Genomic DNA, 6,216 nt, shown 5'->3' with positions numbered 1-6,216 from the left:
ACTTTAAATTAAATTATGGGCAAAAAGACAAATTCATCTCCATCTTTCATCGAATCAGATGGCTTATTCATCACAAAACCATTTGATGTTGCCAATTATTTAAATTATTATTTTGTTGGCAAAGTGGGCAAACTTAGGCAGGAAATGCCCACGACAAACAGTGAGCAATTATATTCATGCATAAAAAACAAATAATGAAATAAAAGCAGTGCAAGTTTTAATTTTGTAAAGTTAGTGTGGGAGAGGTAGAAAAATTATTGTTAACGGTCAATAATGACAAACCTCCTGGCATTGACAACTGAGAAGGGCACTCAACATGTACTGCACTGACACAAATGACTGATGATTGGTTGAAAGAAATTGATAATAAGAAGATTGTGGGAGCTGTACTGTTAGATTTCAGTGCTGCCTTTAATATTATTGACCATAACCTGTTGTTGAAAAAACTTAATAAGGCTAGGCGTCCCGCTAGCAGGACAACTTCCGGTGAAACTGGAGGGCGCGCAATTCAAATAAATAATAATAAAAATTATGGATATTAAACATTTATGAACATACAAATGTCTTATATCTGTTAAAAGCTTAAATCCTTGTTAATCTAACTGCACTGTCCGATTTACAGTAGGCTTTACAGCGAAAGCATGCCATGCGTTTGTTTGAGGACGGCGCCCCACATCAAAATATTTTTCCACCGGCACAGGTTTAATAAATTCACAAATAGCGATTAAATATTCACTTCTTTTTGAAAATCTTCCTCTGATTTGTCATCCAAAGGGTCCCAGCTACAACGTGTAGTTGTCACGCCCTGACCGTAGATTGCTTTGTATGTTTCTATTTTTAGTTTGGTCAGGGTGTGAGGTGGGTGGGTATTCTATGTTGTAGATCTAGGTTTTCCTTTTCTATGTGTTTGGCCTGCAATGGTTCTCAATCAGAGGCAGCTGTCTATCGTTGTCTCTGATTGAGAGCCATACTTAGGTAGCCTGTTTTCCCATTTTGAGTTGTGGGTGATTATTTTCTGTTTAGTCTTTTTTCGTCACCTTACAGGACTGTTCGTGTAACGGGAGTCTAAGCCGTCCTCCTCCTCAGACGAGGAGAGGCGAGAAGGATCTGAGGACCAATGTGCAGCGTGGTAATTTTCCATGATTTAATTAACACAAAACAAGACACTATACAAAATGACAAAACAAACTAACCGTCACAGTCCTAGCTGGTGCAGACAAAACACAAAGACAGGAAACAACCACCCACAATCCCCAACACAAAACAAGCCACCTATATATGATTCTCAATCAGGGACAACGATTGACAGCTGTCTCTGATTGAGAACCATATTAGGCTGGACACAGCAACAGACTAACTAGACACACAACATAGAATTCCCACCCAGTTCACGTCCTGACCAACACTAAACAAGCAAAACACATAAGAACTCTGGTCAGGACGTTACAGTTAGTTTGTTGTTTTTGTTGTTTTGTTCAGTGTTCAGTTGTTTTATTACAAATATGAACACTTACCACGCTGCACCTTGGTGCTCCTCTCCTTCTCCCGACGACAATTGTGACAGTGTCGTTTTGTTAGATAAAATCCTTCTTTATATCCCAAAAAGTCTGTTTAGTTGGCGCCATCGATTTGCAGAGAAAGGAATCCAAAAAAGCTACCGCTAAACTTTGTTAAAACAAGTCAGAATACGTTTCTATTTAATCCTCAAAAAAAAAAAAAAAAGTTTTTCTTTGGAATTTCTCCTACCATATCTATTGTGTTATAGTCTCCTATTATTTTAAGATTTCTACAAACTTCAGAGTTCTTTCCAATGGTACCAATTATATGCATATCCTGGCTTCAGGGCCTGAGCAACAGGCAGTTTACTTTGGTTACGTCAGTCAGGCTGAAATTGAGAAATATACCCTAGCCTGAAGAAAAGCTTTAGCTGGCCCAGAACAGAGCGGCACGTTTTGCTCTTAATTGTAATCAGAGGGCTATAAAAATATAGATACTATGCATGCCAGTCTCTCTTGGCTATGAGTTGAGGAGAGACTGACTGCATCGCTTCTTCTTTTTATAAGAAACATTAATGTGTTAAATCCCAAATTGTTTGCATTGTCGACTTACACACAGCTCTGACACACACACACTTATCCCAACAGACATGCCACCATGGGTCTTTTCATAGTCCCCAAATCCACAACAAATTCAAGAAAACGTACAGTATTATATAGAGCCCTTATTGCATGGAACTTCCTTCCATCTCATATTGCTCAAATAAACAGCAAACCTGGTTTCAAAAAACAGATAAAGCAACACCTCACGGCACAACACCTCTCCCCTATCTGACCAAGATAGTTTGTGTGTGCATTGATATGTAGGCTACGTGTGCCTTTTACAAAATGTATGTAGTTCTGTCCTTGAGCTGTTCTTGTCTAATGTTCTGTATTATGTCATTCTGTATTATGTTTCATGTTTTGTGTGGACCCCAGGAAGAGTAGCTGCTGCTTTTGCAACAGCTAATGGGGATCCTAATAAAATACCAAATACCAACAAAAACGTAACACCTGTGAGGAGTGCTACGTGAACAAGCATAACACAGTATAAAAAACAGAAGTCAGGGAAACCAGAAAGAGGTATTCTGCACATTTTCAAGTCTCCGTTCTCTATTTGTAGTTCGAACTGAGTCCACATGCTCCTTACGGAGTAGCAATAAGTCTGTGTGAGAAGAGCGACATGGCAGAGGGACATGGTGCTGGTCCGCCTAATTCTCATGTAAGGATTGTGTTGTCAATTATTACTCCTCAGTTGAGTTTACTTCACATTTAGGTAGCTAATGTAAATCTAGATAGCACTAGCTAGCTAATGACACGAAGCTAGCTAACTAACTAACTAGCTTACACAATCGATCTCTGCTCATGGCATATGATATGGCCTAGCTAGTAATAAGTTATTGATTGTCGTTATTCGTTTTTCTATTGAGTTATCAAAGACTAACTAAGTTAGCTCACTAACATGCTGACCAGACCGCTCACATGTTGATTTTGTCCACCCACACCAGATGCAATCAAGACACGCAGGTTGAAATATCAAAACAAACTCTGAACCAACTATATTAGTTTGGGGTCAGGTCGAAAAGCATTAAACATATATGCCAATTTAGCAAGCTAATTTGCCCTGGGATATAAACATTGGGTTGTTATTTTACCTAAAATGCACAAAATCCTCTTCTCCGACAATTAATTCACAGATAAAAGTTTGTTTCTAGTAATCTCTCCTCTCAACCTTGCATTACCATTACCGACTGGAGTGTGGACCTCAGTTCATCTTTCAATCACACCATGTGGGCATATGCTCCTAAAAACCAATGAGGAGATGGCACGTGGGTATATGCTCCTAAAAACCAATGAGGAGATGGGAGAGGCGGGACTTGCAGCAAATCAAGTGTCACAAATAGAACCAAGTTCTAATTTAGCGCCTGGTTATACAGACGCTCGTTGACGCGTGCGAGCAGTTTGGATGCAATGATTGAATAACATGTATGTGTAAATTTATTTTGCAACGCTCGCGGAGCATGTCAGTTGCTTTGCAGGTTCCAGTTTAATTTCCAAAATAAAAGTAGAGGTTGTTTTAGAACGGAATTAGATAACGACGTTATACCAGTAGATGGCGTAGTATAGGCTTGGGCCTTCAGCAAATGACTATATGAATAATACTGTAAAGACAGAAGAGCTTTGTCTAGACTAACCACCTGAGCTGCAAAATAGAAAGTAAATATGATTTAGGCCTATTCTGCTCACTAAATATGCAATGCTGTTGTGTTATTTAATGGCCATATAACTGCATAATTTATTTGTATAGCCGCGTGGAACTACTGTGGTGATCATGTGATCAACTGAAAGGTTGCAAGAACAAATCCCTAAGCAGACAAGGTAAGAATCTGTCGTTCTGCCCCTGAACAAGGAAGTTAACCCACTGTTCCTAGGCCATAATTGAAAATAAGAATTTGTTCTTAACTGACTTGACTAGTTAAATAAAATAAAAAACATTTTTTTCCACTATTTGGGAGCACGGACTGTAGGCCTTGTATTAGGCATTTTGATTGTTGTATTTGCAAATTCCACTCTGTATGTAGGCTTGTTAAAGCCATTTGCGTTACACAACCCCATTACGCAGAGGCTATATCCATATCAATAAATGAGACAAAACAAAATATTGATTAAGTCTTGGCTATAACCTGTCTTGAGCGAAATACCCAAGGGGTCCCAAATGGTCAAGACTATCTATAGCCTATTCTTATTGCCAGATCTGACTATATACAGGGGGGTACCGGTACAGAGTCAATGTGCGGGGACAGCGGTTAGTTGAGGAAATATGTACTGTACATGTATATAGAGTTATTAAAGTGACTATGCATAGATGACAACAACAGAGAGTGGCAGCGGTGTAAAAGAGGAGGAGAGGGGAGCGGCATTGCAAATAGGCTGGGTAGCCATTTGATTAGATGTTCAGAAGTCTTATGGCTTCGGGATAGAAGCTGTTTAGAAGCTTCTTGGACCTAGACTTGGCGCTCCGGTACCGCTTGTCGTGCGGTAGCAGAGAGAACAGTCCATGACTAGGGTGGCTGGAGTCTTTTATAATTTTTAGGGCCTTCCTCTGACACTGCCTGCTATAGAGGCCCTGGATGGCAGGAAGCTTGGCCCCAATGATGTACTGGGCCATTTGCACTGCACTTTGTAGTGCATCACTGTCTGGTATGGCAACTGCTTGGGGTCGGAGGCCAAGCAGTTGCCATACCAGACAGTGATGCAACCAGTCAGGATGCTCTCGATGGTGCAGCTGTAGAACCTTTTGATGATCTCAGGACCCATGCCAAATCTTTTCAGTCTCCTGAGGGGGAATAGGTTTTGTGGTGCCCTCTTCACAACTGTCTTGGTGTGCTTGGACCATGTTAGTTTGTTGGTGATGTGGACACCAAGGAACTTGAAGCTCTCAACCTGCTCCACTACAGCCCCGTCGACGAGAATGGGGGCGTGCTCAGTCCTCTTTTTCCTGTAGGCCACAATCATCTCCTTTGTCTTGATCACGTTGAGGCTGTCTTGTCGTTGTTGGTGATCAGGCCAGAGATACAGTATGCTCATGCTGTAGAGAACTGATGAGTAATAGAGAATGGAGACAGCCAAAACTCTGAAAGGTATTGTTGTACGTCAGAACTGTAACACAAGATTTTTTCAAGCCTAAAATGTTAGTCTGTAATCGTAACATGGTGTTTGTATGTTCACAGATTGAATTTGACGTTTACATTTCATGTTTCACGCATGGCTTTTCTTACGATCCTAAGAATTTACGTATGGATTTTGTTACGATCCAAACGATACGTACGGTCAACCTTTTGGCACATGTTTTGTATACTTTTTTTTGTCACTGATGGCTGGCTTCCCTTGCCTTCAATGCTAAGTGAGGCAACAATGTCATACTCGTTTGAACCAGACAGCATCAGATAGATTGCCTACATGTAGAGAGACAGAGGGCGCTGTTTTGCTCGCTAGGATGCTTTCTCCTGTGAGATAAATTCAGCCTCTTGCGAATTGAAGGAATATGATGAAACAAAATGAGACAAAATATTATTTTGTGGGGTCTATTTTGTAAAAAATTTGGGGAAGCCTGGCTTCTCTTGGCATCCATGTGAACCTGATGAAGTCCCACTTTGCTCTGTCCCAGTTAGGTGTGGAACTTATTGTGTTTATAGTATAGTCTGTAGTTTTTAGGCTGATGTTTATAATGTAATCTGTAGTTTTCAGCCTGGTGATAATTTTTTATTTTATTACATTTTTTTTACATCATTTTATTTTAATAAATACTTTCTTAACAATCATTTTTTTTCTTAAAACTGCATTGTTGGTTAAGGGCCTGTAAGTAACATTGCACTGTAAGGTCTAAAATATGATTTGATTTGATTGGCCTGCGAAGCCCTGACTCTCAAGAATGAGGGACTGGTATTTCTTGAACTTCCCCTCATGTGCCTGACATGCCTCCTCTACACTGTCTAAAGCCATTTTCTGAGAGATTGTGTAAAATAATGTTTTTTTTCTCACTAAGAACACTGAAAAAAACATTTTTATTCTCAATAAGAATACTGAAACAAGAGAATAATGAGATTTATTCAAAACAGTCAACATTCATAAAGAACATAGGTACATAAAGTATTTACAAACATGTGCATGGTCAAAACAT

This window comes from Salvelinus fontinalis, chromosome 7 (assembly GCF_029448725.1).
Source record: "Salvelinus fontinalis isolate EN_2023a chromosome 7, ASM2944872v1, whole genome shotgun sequence".
In the NCBI taxonomy this organism is placed as follows: Eukaryota; Metazoa; Chordata; class Actinopteri; order Salmoniformes; family Salmonidae; genus Salvelinus; species Salvelinus fontinalis.
The sequence above is the reverse complement of the archived record's forward strand: the minus strand, read 5'-3'. Positions refer to the sequence as shown.